Source organism: Amaranthus tricolor, chromosome 7 (assembly GCF_026212465.1).
Source record: "Amaranthus tricolor cultivar Red isolate AtriRed21 chromosome 7, ASM2621246v1, whole genome shotgun sequence".
Lineage (NCBI taxonomy): Eukaryota > Viridiplantae > Streptophyta > Magnoliopsida > Caryophyllales > Amaranthaceae > Amaranthus > Amaranthus tricolor.
Genome location: NC_080053.1, coordinates 9,383,884 through 9,399,280, shown reverse-complemented (window position 1 = coordinate 9,399,280; position 15,397 = coordinate 9,383,884). Strand labels below are relative to the sequence as shown.

The window sequence follows — 15,397 nt, the reverse complement described above, 5'->3', positions numbered from 1 at the left end:
TATGCGCATCGACCCGCCTCGACGGGTCCTATCTTTCGAGTGCCCGTAAATTCGAGGTCGGGACCCGGTTGCGAGTTATATTTTTATAAATAAAATTACTTCCATGGAGTATACTACGATAACCACTGAAATGCCTTTTGCTCAAGTGCAGCGGAAACAGATAAGAAAAATAAAAAAAAAAAGGAGGGAAAAAGGGGTGCAACACGAGGACTTCCCAGGAGGTCACCCATCCTAGTACTACTCTCGCCCAAGCACGCTTAACTGCGGAGTTCTGATGGGATCCGGTGCATTAGTGCTGGTATGATCGCACCCGTTCATTCACCGTAGCAATTTGTTTACATGCGCAATGCCGCCCAAAAAAAAAAAAAAAAAACCAGAGCATTCCAAAGCTCGTAAATTCGCAGCCGAGACCCCAATTTCGAGCCTTCTCCTTCCCAAATACCGTTTTTCACCCTCCCGGTATTGTCCGATTCACAAAAGAGTCCGCCGGCTTTAAAAGCCAGGTGAACTCGCAACAAAAAAGCGACAAAATATTTAAGAAAACCGCGCAACACATGGAAATCAAGAGGCCATCCATGCCGGGCGCGCTTCCGCGGGGACTTCCGACGGGACCCGGTGCAATTTCCGCTTACACGAACGCACCGACGCACGCCTCTTTCGGACAATTTGTTCGTATGCGCATCGACCCGCCTCGACGGGTCCTATCTTTCGAGTGCCCGTAAATTCGAGGTCGGGACCCGGTTGCGAGTTATATTTTTATAAATAAAATTACTTCCATGGAGTATACTACGATAACCACTGAAATGCCTTTTGCTCAAGTGCAGCGGAAACAGATAAGAAAAATAAAAAAAAAAAAGGAGGGAAAAAGGGGTGCAACACGAGGACTTCCCAGGAGGTCACCCATCCTAGTACTACTCTCGCCCAAGCACGCTTAACTGCGGAGTTCTGATGGGATCCGGTGCATTAGTGCTGGTATGATCGCACCCGTTCATTCACCGTAGCAATTTGTTTACATGCGCAATGCCGCCCAAAAAAAAAAAAAAAAACCAGAGCATTCCAAAGCTCGTAAATTCGCAGCCGAGAGTCCAATTTCGAGCCTTCTCCTTCCCAAATACCGTTTTTCACCCTCCCGGTATTGTCCGATTCACAAAAGAGTCCGCCGGCTTTAAAAGCCAGGTGAACTCGCAACAAAAAAGCGACAAAATATTTAAGAAATCCGCGCAACACTTGGAAATCAAGAGGCCATCCATGCCGGGCGCGCTTCCGCGGGGACTTCCGACGGGACCCGGTGCAATTTCCGCTTACACGAACGCACCGACGCACGCCTCTTTCGGACAATTTGTTCGTATGCGCATCGACCCGCCTCGACGGGTCCTATCTTTCGAGTGCCCGTAAATTCGAGGTCGGGACCCGGTTGCGAGTTATATTTTTATAAATAAAATTACTTCCATGGAGTATACTACGATAACCACTGAAATGCCTCCTGCTCAAGTGCAGCGGAAACAGATAAGGAAAATATAAAAAAAAGGAGGGAAAAAGGGGTGCAACACGAGGACTTCCCAGGAGGTCACCCATCCTAGTACTACTCTCGCCCAAGCACGCTTAACTGCGGAGTTCTGATGGGATCCGGTGCATTAGTGCTGGTATGATCGCACCCGTTCATTCACCGTAGCAATTTGTTTACATGCGCAATGCCGCCCAAAAAAAAAAAAAAAAAACCAGAGCATTCCAAAGCTCGTAAATTCGCAGCCGAGACCCCAATTTCGAGCCTTCTCCTTCCCAAATACCGTTTTTCACCCTCCCGGTATTGTCCGATTCACAAAAGAGTCCGCCGGCTTTAAAAGCCAGGTGAACTCGCAACAAAAAAGCGACAAAATATTTAAGAAAACCGCGCAACACTTGGAAATCAAGAGGCCATCCATGCCGGGCGCGCTTCCGCGGGGACTTCCGACGGGACCCGGTGCAATTTCCGCTTACACGAACGCACCGACGCACGCCTCTTTCGGACAATTCGTTCGTATGCGCATCGACCCGCCTCGACGGGTCCTATCTTTCGAGTGCCCGTAAATTCGAGGTCGGGACCCGGTTGCGAGTTATATTTTTATAAATAAAATTACTTCCATGGAGTATACTACGATAACCACTGAAATGCCTTTTGCTCAAGTGCAGCGGAAACAGATAAGAAAAATAAAAAAAAAAAAAGGAGGGAAAAAGGGGTGCAACACGAGGACTTCCCAGGAGGTCACCCATCCTAGTACTACTCTCGCCCAAGCACGCTTAACTGCGGAGTTCTGATGGGATCCGGTGCATTAGTGCTGGTATGATCGCACCCGTTCATTCACCGTAGCAATTTGTTTACATGCGCAATGCCGCCCAAAAAAAAAAAAAAAAAACCAGAGCATTCCAAAGCTCGTAAATTCGCAGCCGAGACCCCAATTTCGAGCCTTCTCCTTCCCAAATACCGTTTTTCACCCTCCCGGTATTGTCCGATTCACAAAAGAGTCCGCCGGCTTTAAAAGCCAGGTGAACTCGCAACAAAAAAGCGACAAAATATTTAAGAAAACCGCGCAACACATGGAAATCAAGAGGCCATCCATGCCGGGCGCGCTTCCGCGGGGACTTCCGACGGGACCCGGTGCAATTTCCGCTTACACGAACGCACCGACGCACGCCTCTTTCGGACAATTTGTTCGTATGCGCATCGACCCGCCTCGACGGGTCCTATCTTTCGAGTGCCCGTAAATTCGAGGTCGGGACCCGGTTGCGAGTTATATTTTTATAAATAAAATTACTTCCATGGAGTATACTACGATAACCACTGAAATGCCTTTTGCTCAAGTGCAGCGGAAACAGATAAGAAAAATAAAAAAAAAAAGGAGGGAAAAAGGGGTGCAACACGAGGACTTCCCAGGAGGTCACCCATCCTAGTACTACTCTCGCCCAAGCACGCTTAACTGCGGAGTTCTGATGGGATCCGGTGCATTAGTGCTGGTATGATCGCACCCGTTCATTCACCGTAGCAATTTGTTTACATGCGCAATGCCGCCCAAAAAAAAAAAAAAAAAAACCAGAGCATTCCAAAGCTCGTAAATTCGCAGCCGAGACCCCAATTTCGAGCCTTCTCCTTCCCAAATACCGTTTTTCACCCTCCCGGTATTGTCCGATTCACAAAAGAGTCCGCCGGCTTTAAAAGCCAGGTGAACTCGCAACAAAAAAGCGACAAAATATTTAAGAAAACCGCGCAACACATGGAAATCAAGAGGCCATCCATGCCGGGCGCGCTTCCGCGGGGACTTCCGACGGGACCCGGTGCAATTTCCGCTTACACGAACGCACCGACGCACGCCTCTTTCGGACAATTTGTTCGTATGCGCATCGACCCGCCTCGACGGGTCCTATCTTTCGAGTGCCCGTAAATTCGAGGTCGGGACCCGGTTGCGAGTTATATTTTTATAAATAAAATTACTTCCATGGAGTATACTACGATAACCACTGAAATGCCTTTTGCTCAAGTGCAGCGGAAACAGATAAGAAAAATAAAAAAAAAAAAGGAGGGAAAAAGGGGTGCAACACGAGGACTTCCCAGGAGGTCACCCATCCTAGTACTACTCTCGCCCAAGCACGCTTAACTGCGGAGTTCTGATGGGATCCGGTGCATTAGTGCTGGTATGATCGCACCCGTTCATTCACCGTAGCAATTTGTTTACATGCGCAATGCCGCCCAAAAAAAAAAAAAAAAACCAGAGCATTCCAAAGCTCGTAAATTCGCAGCCGAGAGTCCAATTTCGAGCCTTCTCCTTCCCAAATACCGTTTTTCACCCTCCCGGTATTGTCCGATTCACAAAAGAGTCCGCCGGCTTTAAAAGCCAGGTGAACTCGCAACAAAAAAGCGACAAAATATTTAAGAAATCCGCGCAACACTTGGAAATCAAGAGGCCATCCATGCCGGGCGCGCTTCCGCGGGGACTTCCGACGGGACCCGGTGCAATTTCCGCTTACACGAACGCACCGACGCACGCCTCTTTCGGACAATTTGTTCGTATGCGCATCGACCCGCCTCGACGGGTCCTATCTTTCGAGTGCCCGTAAATTCGAGGTCGGGACCCGGTTGCGAGTTATATTTTTATAAATAAAATTACTTCCATGGAGTATACTACGATAACCACTGAAATGCCTCCTGCTCAAGTGCAGCGGAAACAGATAAGGAAAATATAAAAAAAAGGAGGGAAAAAGGGGTGCAACACGAGGACTTCCCAGGAGGTCACCCATCCTAGTACTACTCTCGCCCAAGCACGCTTAACTGCGGAGTTCTGATGGGATCCGGTGCATTAGTGCTGGTATGATCGCACCCGTTCATTCACCGTAGCAATTTGTTTACATGCGCAATGCCGCCCAAAAAAAAAAAAAAAAAACCAGAGCATTCCAAAGCTCGTAAATTCGCAGCCGAGACCCCAATTTCGAGCCTTCTCCTTCCCAAATACCGTTTTTCACCCTCCCGGTATTGTCCGATTCACAAAAGAGTCCGCCGGCTTTAAAAGCCAGGTGAACTCGCAACAAAAAAGCGACAAAATATTTAAGAAAACCGCGCAACACTTGGAAATCAAGAGGCCATCCATGCCGGGCGCGCTTCCGCGGGGACTTCCGACGGGACCCGGTGCAATTTCCGCTTACACGAACGCACCGACGCACGCCTCTTTCGGACAATTCGTTCGTATGCGCATCGACCCGCCTCGACGGGTCCTATCTTTCGAGTGCCCGTAAATTCGAGGTCGGGACCCGGTTGCGAGTTATATTTTTATAAATAAAATTACTTCCATGGAGTATACTACGATAACCACTGAAATGCCTTTTGCTCAAGTGCAGCGGAAACAGATAAGAAAAATAAAAAAAAAAAAAGGAGGGAAAAAGGGGTGCAACACGAGGACTTCCCAGGAGGTCACCCATCCTAGTACTACTCTCGCCCAAGCACGCTTAACTGCGGAGTTCTGATGGGATCCGGTGCATTAGTGCTGGTATGATCGCACCCGTTCATTCACCGTAGCAATTTGTTTACATGCGCAATGCCGCCCAAAAAAAAAAAAAAAAAACCAGAGCATTCCAAAGCTCGTAAATTCGCAGCCGAGACCCCAATTTCGAGCCTTCTCCTTCCCAAATACCGTTTTTCACCCTCCCGGTATTGTCCGATTCACAAAAGAGTCCGCCGGCTTTAAAAGCCAGGTGAACTCGCAACAAAAAAGCGACAAAATATTTAAGAAAACCGCGCAACACATGGAAATCAAGAGGCCATCCATGCCGGGCGCGCTTCCGCGGGGACTTCCGACGGGACCCGGTGCAATTTCCGCTTACACGAACGCACCGACGCACGCCTCTTTCGGACAATTCGTTCGTATGCGCATCGACCCGCCTCGACGGGTCCTATCTTTCGAGTGCCCGTAAATTCGAGGTCGGGACCCGGTTGCGAGTTATATTTTTATAAATAAAATTACTTCCATGGAGTATACTACGATAACCACTGAAATGCCTTTTGCTCAAGTGCAGCGGAAACAGATAAGAAAAATAAAAAAAAAAAAGGAGGGAAAAAGGGGTGCAACACGAGGACTTCCCAGGAGGTCACCCATCCTAGTACTACTCTCGCCCAAGCACGCTTAACTGCGGAGTTCTGATGGGATCCGGTGCATTAGTGCTGGTATGATCGCACCCGTTCATTCACCGTAGCAATTTGTTTACATGCGCAATGCCGCCCAAAAAAAAAAAAAAAAAACCAGAGCATTCCAAAGCTCGTAAATTCGCAGCCGAGAGTCCAATTTCGAGCCTTCTCCTTCCCAAATACCGTTTTTCACCCTCCCGGTATTGTCCGATTCACAAAAGAGTCCGCCGGCTTTAAAAGCCAGGTGAACTCGCAACAAAAAAGCGACAAAATATTTAAGAAAACCGCGCAACACATGGAAATCAAGAGGCCATCCATGCCGGGCGCGCTTCCGCGGGGACTTCCGACGGGACCCGGTGCAATTTCCGCTTACACGAACGCACCGACGCACGCCTCTTTCGGACAATTTGTTCGTATGCGCATCGACCCGCCTCGACGGGTCCTATCTTTCGAGTGCCCGTAAATTCGAGGTCGGGACCCGGTTGCGAGTTATATTTTTATAAATAAAATTACTTCCATGGAGTATACTACGATAACCACTGAAATGCCTTTTGCTCAAGTGCAGCGGAAACAGATAAGAAAAATAAAAAAAAAAAAGGAGGGAAAAAGGGGTGCAACACGAGGACTTCCCAGGAGGTCACCCATCCTAGTACTACTCTCGCCCAAGCACGCTTAACTGCGGAGTTCTGATGGGATCCGGTGCATTAGTGCTGGTATGATCGCACCCGTTCATTCACCGTAGCAATTTGTTTACATGCGCAATGCCGCCCAAAAAAAAAAAAAAAAACCAGAGCATTCCAAAGCTCGTAAATTCGCAGCCGAGAGTCCAATTTCGAGCCTTCTCCTTCCCAAATACCGTTTTTCACCCTCCCGGTATTGTCCGATTCACAAAAGAGTCCGCCGGCTTTAAAAGCCAGGTGAACTCGCAACAAAAAAGCGACAAAATATTTAAGAAATCCGCGCAACACATGGAAATCAAGAGGCCATCCATGCCGGGCGCGCTTCCGCGGGGACTTCCGACGGGACCCGGTGCAATTTCCGCTTACACGAACGCACCGACGCACGCCTCTTTCGGACAATTTGTTCGTATGCGCATCGACCCGCCTCGACGGGTCCTATCTTTCGAGTGCCCGTAAATTCGAGGTCGGGACCCGGTTGCGAGTTATATTTTTATAAATAAAATTACTTCCATGGAGTATACTACGATAACCACTGAAATGCCTTTTGCTCAAGTGCAGCGGAAACAGATAAGAAAAATAAAAAAAAAAAAGGAGGGAAAAAGGGGTGCAACACGAGGACTTCCCAGGAGGTCACCCATCCTAGTACTACTCTCGCCCAAGCACGCTTAACTGCGGAGTTCTGATGGGATCCGGTGCATTAGTGCTGGTATGATCGCACCCGTTCATTCACCGTAGCAATTTGTTTACATGCGCAATGCCGCCCAAAAAAAAAAAAAAAAACCAGAGCATTCCAAAGCTCGTAAATTCGCAGCCGAGAGTCCAATTTCGAGCCTTCTCCTTCCCAAATACCGTTTTTCACCCTCCCGGTATTGTCCGATTCACAAAAGAGTCCGCCGGCTTTAAAAGCCAAGTGAACTCGCAACAAAAAAGCGACAAAATATTTAAGAAATCCGCGCAACACTTGGAAATCAAGAGGCCATCCATGCCGGGCGCGCTTCCGCGGGGACTTCCGACGGGACCCGGTGCAATTTCCGCTTACACGAACGCACCGACGCACGCCTCTTTCGGACAATTTGTTCGTATGCGCATCGACCCGCCTCGACGGGTCCTATCTTTCGAGTGCCCGTAAATTCGAGGTCGGGACCCGGTTGCGAGTTATATTTTTATAAATAAAATTACTTCCATGGAGTATACTACGATAACCACTGAAATGCCTCCTGCTCAAGTGCAGCGGAAACAGATAAGGAAAATATAAAAAAAAGGAGGGAAAAAGGGGTGCAACACGAGGACTTCCCAGGAGGTCACCCATCCTAGTACTACTCTCGCCCAAGCACGCTTAACTGCGGAGTTCTGATGGGATCCGGTGCATTAGTGCTGGTATGATCGCACCCGTTCATTCACCGTAGCAATTTGTTTACATGCGCAATGCCGCCCAAAAAAAAAAAAAAAAAACCAGAGCATTCCAAAGCTCGTAAATTCGCAGCCGAGACCCCAATTTCGAGCCTTCTCCTTCCCAAATACCGTTTTTCACCCTCCCGGTATTGTCCGATTCACAAAAGAGTCCGCCGGCTTTAAAAGCCAGGTGAACTCGCAACAAAAAAGCGACAAAATATTTAAGAAAACCGCGCAACACTTGGAAATCAAGAGGCCATCCATGCCGGGCGCGCTTCCGCGGGGACTTCCGACGGGACCCGGTGCAATTTCCGCTTACACGAACGCACCGACGCACGCCTCTTTCGGACAATTCGTTCGTATGCGCATCGACCCGCCTCGACGGGTCCTATCTTTCGAGTGCCCGTAAATTCGAGGTCGGGACCCGGTTGCGAGTTATATTTTTATAAATAAAATTACTTCCATGGAGTATACTACGATAACCACTGAAATGCCTTTTGCTCAAGTGCAGCGGAAACAGATAAGAAAAATAAAAAAAAAAAAAGGAGGGAAAAAGGGGTGCAACACGAGGACTTCCCAGGAGGTCACCCATCCTAGTACTACTCTCGCCCAAGCACGCTTAACTGCGGAGTTCTGATGGGATCCGGTGCATTAGTGCTGGTATGATCGCACCCGTTCATTCACCGTAGCAATTTGTTTACATGCGCAATGCCGCCCAAAAAAAAAAAAAAAAAAACCAGAGCATTCCAAAGCTCGTAAATTCGCAGCCGAGACCCCAATTTCGAGCCTTCTCCTTCCCAAATACCGTTTTTCACCCTCCCGGTATTGTCCGATTCACAAAAGAGTCCGCCGGCTTTAAAAGCCAGGTGAACTCGCAACAAAAAAGCGACAAAATATTTAAGAAAACCGCGCAACACATGGAAATCAAGAGGCCATCCATGCCGGGCGCGCTTCCGCGGGGACTTCCGACGGGACCCGGTGCAATTTCCGCTTACACGAACGCACCGACGCACGCCTCTTTCGGACAATTTGTTCGTATGCGCATCGACCCGCCTCGACGGGTCCTATCTTTCGAGTGCCCGTAAATTCGAGGTCGGGACCCGGTTGCGAGTTATATTTTTATAAATAAAATTACTTCCATGGAGTATACTACGATAACCACTGAAATGCCTCCTGCTCAAGTGCAGCGGAAACAGATAAGGAAAATATAAAAAAAAGGAGGGAAAAAGGGGTGCAACACGAGGACTTCCCAGGAGGTCACCCATCCTAGTACTACTCTCGCCCAAGCACGCTTAACTGCGGAGTTCTGATGGGATCCGGTGCATTAGTGCTGGTATGATCGCACCCGTTCATTCACCGTAGCAATTTGTTTACATGCGCAATGCCGCCCAAAAAAAAAAAAAAAAAACCAGAGCATTCCAAAGCTCGTAAATTCGCAGCCGAGACCCCAATTTCGAGCCTTCTCCTTCCCAAATACCGTTTTTCACCCTCCCGGTATTGTCCGATTCACAAAAGAGTCCGCCGGCTTTAAAAGCCAGGTGAACTCGCAACAAAAAAGCGACAAAATATTTAAGAAAACCGCGCAACACTTGGAAATCAAGAGGCCATCCATGCCGGGCGCGCTTCCGCGGGGACTTCCGACGGGACCCGGTGCAATTTCCGCTTACACGAACGCACCGACGCACGCCTCTTTCGGACAATTCGTTCGTATGCGCATCGACCCGCCTCGACGGGTCCTATCTTTCGAGTGCCCGTAAATTCGAGGTCGGGACCCGGTTGCGAGTTATATTTTTATAAATAAAATTACTTCCATGGAGTATACTACGATAACCACTGAAATGCCTTTTGCTCAAGTGCAGCGGAAACAGATAAGAAAAATAAAAAAAAAAAAAGGAGGGAAAAAGGGGTGCAACACGAGGACTTCCCAGGAGGTCACCCATCCTAGTACTACTCTCGCCCAAGCACGCTTAACTGCGGAGTTCTGATGGGATCCGGTGCATTAGTGCTGGTATGATCGCACCCGTTCATTCACCGTAGCAATTTGTTTACATGCGCAATGCCGCCCAAAAAAAAAAAAAAAAAACCAGAGCATTCCAAAGCTCGTAAATTCGCAGCCGAGACCCCAATTTCGAGCCTTCTCCTTCCCAAATACCGTTTTTCACCCTCCCGGTATTGTCCGATTCACAAAAGAGTCCGCCGGCTTTAAAAGCCAGGTGAACTCGCAACAAAAAAGCGACAAAATATTTAAGAAAACCGCGCAACACATGGAAATCAAGAGGCCATCCATGCCGGGCGCGCTTCCGCGGGGACTTCCGACGGGACCCGGTGCAATTTCCGCTTACACGAACGCACCGACGCACGCCTCTTTCGGACAATTTGTTCGTATGCGCATCGACCCGCCTCGACGGGTCCTATCTTTCGAGTGCCCGTAAATTCGAGGTCGGGACCCGGTTGCGAGTTATATTTTTATAAATAAAATTACTTCCATGGAGTATACTACGATAACCACTGAAATGCCTTTTGCTCAAGTGCAGCGGAAACAGATAAGAAAAATAAAAAAAAAAAAGGAGGGAAAAAGGGGTGCAACACGAGGACTTCCCAGGAGGTCACCCATCCTAGTACTACTCTCGCCCAAGCACGCTTAACTGCGGAGTTCTGATGGGATCCGGTGCATTAGTGCTGGTATGATCGCACCCGTTCATTCACCGTAGCAATTTGTTTACATGCGCAATGCCGCCCAAAAAAAAAAAAAAAAACCAGAGCATTCCAAAGCTCGTAAATTCGCAGCCGAGACTCCAATTTCGAGCCTTCTCCTTCCCAAATACCGTTTTTCACCCTCCCGGTATTGTCCGATTCACAAAAGAGTCCGCCGGCTTTAAAAGCCAGGTGAACTCGCAACAAAAAAGCGACAAAATATTTAAGAAAACCGCGCAACACATGGAAATCAAGAGGCCATCCATGCCGGGCGCGCTTCCGCGGGGACTTCCGACGGGACCCGGTGCAATTTCCGCTTACACGAACGCACCGACGCACGCCTCTTTCGGACAATTTGTTCGTATGCGCATCGACCCGCCTCGACGGGTCCTATCTTTCGAGTGCCCGTAAATTCGAGGTCGGGACCCGGTTGCGAGTTATATTTTTATAAATAAAATTACTTCCATGGAGTATACTACGATAACCACTGAAATGCCTTTTGCTCAAGTGCAGCGGAAACAGATAAGAAAAATAAAAAAAAAAAAGGAGGGAAAAAGGGGTGCAACACGAGGACTTCCCAGGAGGTCACCCATCCTAGTACTACTCTCGCCCAAGCACGCTTAACTGCGGAGTTCTGATGGGATCCGGTGCATTAGTGCTGGTATGATCGCACCCGTTCATTCACCGTAGCAATTTGTTTACATGCGCAATGCCGCCCAAAAAAAAAAAAAAAAACCAGAGCATTCCAAAGCTCGTAAATTCGCAGCCGAGAGTCCAATTTCGAGCCTTCTCCTTCCCAAATACCGTTTTTCACCCTCCCGGTATTGTCCGATTCACAAAAGAGTCCGCCGGCTTTAAAAGCCAAGTGAACTCGCAACAAAAAAGCGACAAAATATTTAAGAAATCCGCGCAACACTTGGAAATCAAGAGGCCATCCATGCCGGGCGCGCTTCCGCGGGGACTTCCGACGGGACCCGGTGCAATTTCCGCTTACACGAACGCACCGACGCACGCCTCTTTCGGACAATTTGTTCGTATGCGCATCGACCCGCCTCGACGGGTCCTATCTTTCGAGTGCCCGTAAATTCGAGGTCGGGACCCGGTTGCGAGTTATATTTTTATAAATAAAATTACTTCCATGGAGTATACTACGATAACCACTGAAATGCCTCCTGCTCAAGTGCAGCGGAAACAGATAAGGAAAATATAAAAAAAAGGAGGGAAAAAGGGGTGCAACACGAGGACTTCCCAGGAGGTCACCCATCCTAGTACTACTCTCGCCCAAGCACGCTTAACTGCGGAGTTCTGATGGGATCCGGTGCATTAGTGCTGGTATGATCGCACCCGTTCATTCACCGTAGCAATTTGTTTACATGCGCAATGCCGCCCAAAAAAAAAAAAAAAAAACCAGAGCATTCCAAAGCTCGTAAATTCGCAGCCGAGACCCCAATTTCGAGCCTTCTCCTTCCCAAATACCGTTTTTCACCCTCCCGGTATTGTCCGATTCACAAAAGAGTCCGCCGGCTTTAAAAGCCAGGTGAACTCGCAACAAAAAAGCGACAAAATATTTAAGAAAACCGCGCAACACTTGGAAATCAAGAGGCCATCCATGCCGGGCGCGCTTCCGCGGGGACTTCCGACGGGACCCGGTGCAATTTCCGCTTACACGAACGCACCGACGCACGCCTCTTTCGGACAATTCGTTCGTATGCGCATCGACCCGCCTCGACGGGTCCTATCTTTCGAGTGCCCGTAAATTCGAGGTCGGGACCCGGTTGCGAGTTATATTTTTATAAATAAAATTACTTCCATGGAGTATACTACGATAACCACTGAAATGCCTTTTGCTCAAGTGCAGCGGAAACAGATAAGAAAAATAAAAAAAAAAAAGGAGGGAAAAAGGGGTGCAACACGAGGACTTCCCAGGAGGTCACCCATCCTAGTACTACTCTCGCCCAAGCACGCTTAACTGCGGAGTTCTGATGGGATCCGGTGCATTAGTGCTGGTATGATCGCACCCGTTCATTCACCGTAGCAATTTGTTTACATGCGCAATGCCGCCCAAAAAAAAAAAAAAAAAACCAGAGCATTCCAAAGCTCGTAAATTCGCAGCCGAGACCCCAATTTCGAGCCTTCTCCTTCCCAAATACCGTTTTTCACCCTCCCGGTATTGTCCGATTCACAAAAGAGTCCGCCGGCTTTAAAAGCCAGGTGAACTCGCAACAAAAAAGCGACAAAATATTTAAGAAAACCGCGCAACACTTGGAAATCAAGAGGCCATCCATGCCGGGCGCGCTTCCGCGGGGACTTCCGACGGGACCCGGTGCAATTTCCGCTTACACGAACGCACCGACGCACGCCTCTTTCGGACAATTCGTTCGTATGCGCATCGACCCGCCTCGACGGGTCCTATCTTTCGAGTGCCCGTAAATTCGAGGTCGGGACCCGGTTGCGAGTTATATTTTTATAAATAAAATTACTTCCATGGAGTATACTACGATAACCACTGAAATGCCTTTTGCTCAAGTGCAGCGGAAACAGATAAGAAAAATAAAAAAAAAAAAGGAGGGAAAAAGGGGTGCAACACGAGGACTTCCCAGGAGGTCACCCATCCTAGTACTACTCTCGCCCAAGCACGCTTAACTGCGGAGTTCTGATGGGATCCGGTGCATTAGTGCTGGTATGATCGCACCCGTTCATTCACCGTAGCAATTTGTTTACATGCGCAATGCCGCCCAAAAAAAAAAAAAAAAAAACCAGAGCATTCCAAAGCTCGTAAATTCGCAGCCGAGACCCCAATTTCGAGCCTTCTCCTTCCCAAATACCGTTTTTCACCCTCCCGGTATTGTCCGATTCACAAAAGAGTCCGCCGGCTTTAAAAGCCAGGTGAACTCGCAACAAAAAAGCGACAAAATATTTAAGAAAACCGCGCAACACATGGAAATCAAGAGGCCATCCATGCCGGGCGCGCTTCCGCGGGGACTTCCGACGGGACCCGGTGCAATTTCCGCTTACACGAACGCACCGACGCACGCCTCTTTCGGACAATTTGTTCGTATGCGCATCGACCCGCCTCGACGGGTCCTATCTTTCGAGTGCCCGTAAATTCGAGGTCGGGACCCGGTTGCGAGTTATATTTTTATAAATAAAATTACTTCCATGGAGTATACTACGATAACCACTGAAATGCCTTTTGCTCAAGTGCAGCGGAAACAGATAAGAAAAATAAAAAAAAAAAAGGAGGGAAAAAGGGGTGCAACACGAGGACTTCCCAGGAGGTCACCCATCCTAGTACTACTCTCGCCCAAGCACGCTTAACTGCGGAGTTCTGATGGGATCCGGTGCATTAGTGCTGGTATGATCGCACCCGTTCATTCACCGTAGCAATTTGTTTACATGCGCAATGCCGCCCAAAAAAAAAAAAAAAACCAGAGCATTCCAAAGCTCGTAAATTCGCAGCCGAGAGTCCAATTTCGAGCCTTCTCCTTCCCAAATACCGTTTTTCACCCTCCCGGTATTGTCCGATTCACAAAAGAGTCCGCCGGCTTTAAAAGCCAGGTGAACTCGCAACAAAAAAGCGACAAAATATTTAAGAAAACCGCGCAACACATGGAAATCAAGAGGCCATCCATGCCGGGCGCGCTTCCGCGGGGACTTCCGACGGGACCCGGTGCAATTTCCGCTTACACGAACGCACCGACGCACGCCTCTTTCGGACAATTTGTTCGTATGCGCATCGACCCGCCTCGACGGGTCCTATCTTTCGAGTGCCCGTAAATTCGAGGTCGGGACCCGGTTGCGAGTTATATTTTTATAAATAAAATTACTTCCATGGAGTATACTACGATAACCACTGAAATGCCTTTTGCTCAAGTGCAGCGGAAACAGATAAGAAAAATAAAAAAAAAAAAGGAGGGAAAAAGGGGTGCAACACGAGGACTTCCCAGGAGGTCACCCATCCTAGTACTACTCTCGCCCAAGCACGCTTAACTGCGGAGTTCTGATGGGATCCGGTGCATTAGTGCTGGTATGATCGCACCCGTTCATTCACCGTAGCAATTTGTTTACATGCGCAATGCCGCCCAAAAAAAAAAAAAAAAACCAGAGCATTCCAAAGCTCGTAAATTCGCAGCCGAGACCCCAATTTCGAGCCTTCTCCTTCCCAAATACCGTTTTTCACCCTCCCGGTATTGTCCGATTCACAAAAGAGTCCGCCGGCTTTAAAAGCCAGGTGAACTCGCAACAAAAAAGCGACAAAATATTTAAGAAAACCGCGCAACACATGGAAATCAAGAGGCCATCCATGCCGGGCGCGCTTCCGCGGGGACTTCCGACGGGACCCGGTGCAATTTCCGCTTACACGAACGCACCGACGCACGCCTCTTTCGGACAATTTGTTCGTATGCGCATCGACCCGCCTCGACGGGTCCTATCTTTCGAGTGCCCGTAAATTCGAGGTCGGGACCCGGTTGCGAGTTATATTTTTATAAATAAAATTACTTCCATGGAGTATACTACGATAACCACTGAAATGCCTTTTGCTCAAGTGCAGCGGAAACAGATAAGAAAAATAAAAAAAAAAAAGGAGGGAAAAAGGGGTGCAACACGAGGACTTCCCAGGAGGTCACCCATCCTAGTACTACTCTCGCCCAAGCACGCTTAACTGCGGAGTTCTGATGGGATCCGGTGCATTAGTGCTGGTATGATCGCACCCGTTCATTCACCGTAGCAATTTGTTTACATGCGCAATGCCGCCCAAAAAAAAAAAAAAAACCAGAGCATTCCAAAGCTCGTAAATTCGCAGCCGAGAGTCCAATTTCGAGCCTTCTCCTTCCCAAATACCGTTTTTCACCCTCCCGGTATTGTCCGATTCACAAAAGAGTCCGCCGGCTTTAAAAGCCAGGTGAACTCGCAACAAAAAAGCGACAAAATATTTAAGAAAACCGCGCAACACATGGAAATCAAGAGGCCATCCATGCCGGGC

General features: G+C 48.6%; 23 non-coding genes across 23 annotated transcripts; all 23 read right to left on the bottom strand.

The window, feature by feature from the left end:
* Positions 1-193: 193 nt before the first annotated feature.
* LOC130819094 (5S ribosomal RNA) lies at positions 194-312 on the bottom strand. Its single transcript, XR_009044143.1, has one exon. It is a non-coding gene; the product is annotated as a 5S ribosomal RNA (ribosomal RNA).
* A 555-nt stretch (positions 313-867) lies between these two features.
* Positions 868-986, bottom strand: LOC130819092 (5S ribosomal RNA). The gene has a single exon (XR_009044141.1). It is a non-coding gene; the product is annotated as a 5S ribosomal RNA (ribosomal RNA).
* A 552-nt stretch (positions 987-1,538) lies between these two features.
* Positions 1,539-1,657, bottom strand: LOC130819091 (5S ribosomal RNA). Its single transcript, XR_009044140.1, has one exon. It is a non-coding gene; the product is annotated as a 5S ribosomal RNA (ribosomal RNA).
* Positions 1,658-2,213: 556 nt separating this feature from the next.
* On the bottom strand, positions 2,214-2,332 carry LOC130819090 (5S ribosomal RNA). The gene has a single exon (XR_009044139.1). It is a non-coding gene; the product is annotated as a 5S ribosomal RNA (ribosomal RNA).
* A 554-nt stretch (positions 2,333-2,886) lies between these two features.
* On the bottom strand, positions 2,887-3,005 carry LOC130819088 (5S ribosomal RNA). The gene has a single exon (XR_009044138.1). It is a non-coding gene; the product is annotated as a 5S ribosomal RNA (ribosomal RNA).
* Positions 3,006-3,561: 556 nt separating this feature from the next.
* Positions 3,562-3,680, bottom strand: LOC130819087 (5S ribosomal RNA). Its single transcript, XR_009044137.1, has one exon. It is a non-coding gene; the product is annotated as a 5S ribosomal RNA (ribosomal RNA).
* A 552-nt stretch (positions 3,681-4,232) lies between these two features.
* LOC130819086 (5S ribosomal RNA) lies at positions 4,233-4,351 on the bottom strand. The gene has a single exon (XR_009044136.1). It is a non-coding gene; the product is annotated as a 5S ribosomal RNA (ribosomal RNA).
* Positions 4,352-4,907: 556 nt separating this feature from the next.
* LOC130819085 (5S ribosomal RNA) lies at positions 4,908-5,026 on the bottom strand. The gene has a single exon (XR_009044135.1). It is a non-coding gene; the product is annotated as a 5S ribosomal RNA (ribosomal RNA).
* A 555-nt stretch (positions 5,027-5,581) lies between these two features.
* LOC130819084 (5S ribosomal RNA) lies at positions 5,582-5,700 on the bottom strand. The gene has a single exon (XR_009044134.1). It is a non-coding gene; the product is annotated as a 5S ribosomal RNA (ribosomal RNA).
* A 555-nt stretch (positions 5,701-6,255) lies between these two features.
* LOC130819083 (5S ribosomal RNA) lies at positions 6,256-6,374 on the bottom strand. Its single transcript, XR_009044133.1, has one exon. It is a non-coding gene; the product is annotated as a 5S ribosomal RNA (ribosomal RNA).
* A 554-nt stretch (positions 6,375-6,928) lies between these two features.
* Positions 6,929-7,047, bottom strand: LOC130819082 (5S ribosomal RNA). The gene has a single exon (XR_009044132.1). It is a non-coding gene; the product is annotated as a 5S ribosomal RNA (ribosomal RNA).
* Positions 7,048-7,599: 552 nt separating this feature from the next.
* LOC130819080 (5S ribosomal RNA) lies at positions 7,600-7,718 on the bottom strand. The gene has a single exon (XR_009044130.1). It is a non-coding gene; the product is annotated as a 5S ribosomal RNA (ribosomal RNA).
* A 556-nt stretch (positions 7,719-8,274) lies between these two features.
* LOC130819079 (5S ribosomal RNA) lies at positions 8,275-8,393 on the bottom strand. Its single transcript, XR_009044129.1, has one exon. It is a non-coding gene; the product is annotated as a 5S ribosomal RNA (ribosomal RNA).
* A 554-nt stretch (positions 8,394-8,947) lies between these two features.
* Positions 8,948-9,066, bottom strand: LOC130819078 (5S ribosomal RNA). Its single transcript, XR_009044128.1, has one exon. It is a non-coding gene; the product is annotated as a 5S ribosomal RNA (ribosomal RNA).
* A 556-nt stretch (positions 9,067-9,622) lies between these two features.
* LOC130819077 (5S ribosomal RNA) lies at positions 9,623-9,741 on the bottom strand. The gene has a single exon (XR_009044127.1). It is a non-coding gene; the product is annotated as a 5S ribosomal RNA (ribosomal RNA).
* Positions 9,742-10,296: 555 nt separating this feature from the next.
* On the bottom strand, positions 10,297-10,415 carry LOC130819076 (5S ribosomal RNA). The gene has a single exon (XR_009044126.1). It is a non-coding gene; the product is annotated as a 5S ribosomal RNA (ribosomal RNA).
* A 554-nt stretch (positions 10,416-10,969) lies between these two features.
* On the bottom strand, positions 10,970-11,088 carry LOC130819075 (5S ribosomal RNA). Its single transcript, XR_009044125.1, has one exon. It is a non-coding gene; the product is annotated as a 5S ribosomal RNA (ribosomal RNA).
* A 552-nt stretch (positions 11,089-11,640) lies between these two features.
* LOC130819074 (5S ribosomal RNA) lies at positions 11,641-11,759 on the bottom strand. Its single transcript, XR_009044124.1, has one exon. It is a non-coding gene; the product is annotated as a 5S ribosomal RNA (ribosomal RNA).
* Positions 11,760-12,314: 555 nt separating this feature from the next.
* Positions 12,315-12,433, bottom strand: LOC130819072 (5S ribosomal RNA). The gene has a single exon (XR_009044123.1). It is a non-coding gene; the product is annotated as a 5S ribosomal RNA (ribosomal RNA).
* Positions 12,434-12,988: 555 nt separating this feature from the next.
* On the bottom strand, positions 12,989-13,107 carry LOC130819071 (5S ribosomal RNA). Its single transcript, XR_009044122.1, has one exon. It is a non-coding gene; the product is annotated as a 5S ribosomal RNA (ribosomal RNA).
* A 556-nt stretch (positions 13,108-13,663) lies between these two features.
* LOC130819070 (5S ribosomal RNA) lies at positions 13,664-13,782 on the bottom strand. The gene has a single exon (XR_009044121.1). It is a non-coding gene; the product is annotated as a 5S ribosomal RNA (ribosomal RNA).
* Positions 13,783-14,335: 553 nt separating this feature from the next.
* LOC130819068 (5S ribosomal RNA) lies at positions 14,336-14,454 on the bottom strand. Its single transcript, XR_009044119.1, has one exon. It is a non-coding gene; the product is annotated as a 5S ribosomal RNA (ribosomal RNA).
* A 554-nt stretch (positions 14,455-15,008) lies between these two features.
* LOC130819067 (5S ribosomal RNA) lies at positions 15,009-15,127 on the bottom strand. The gene has a single exon (XR_009044118.1). It is a non-coding gene; the product is annotated as a 5S ribosomal RNA (ribosomal RNA).
* Positions 15,128-15,397: the final 270 nt, after the last annotated feature.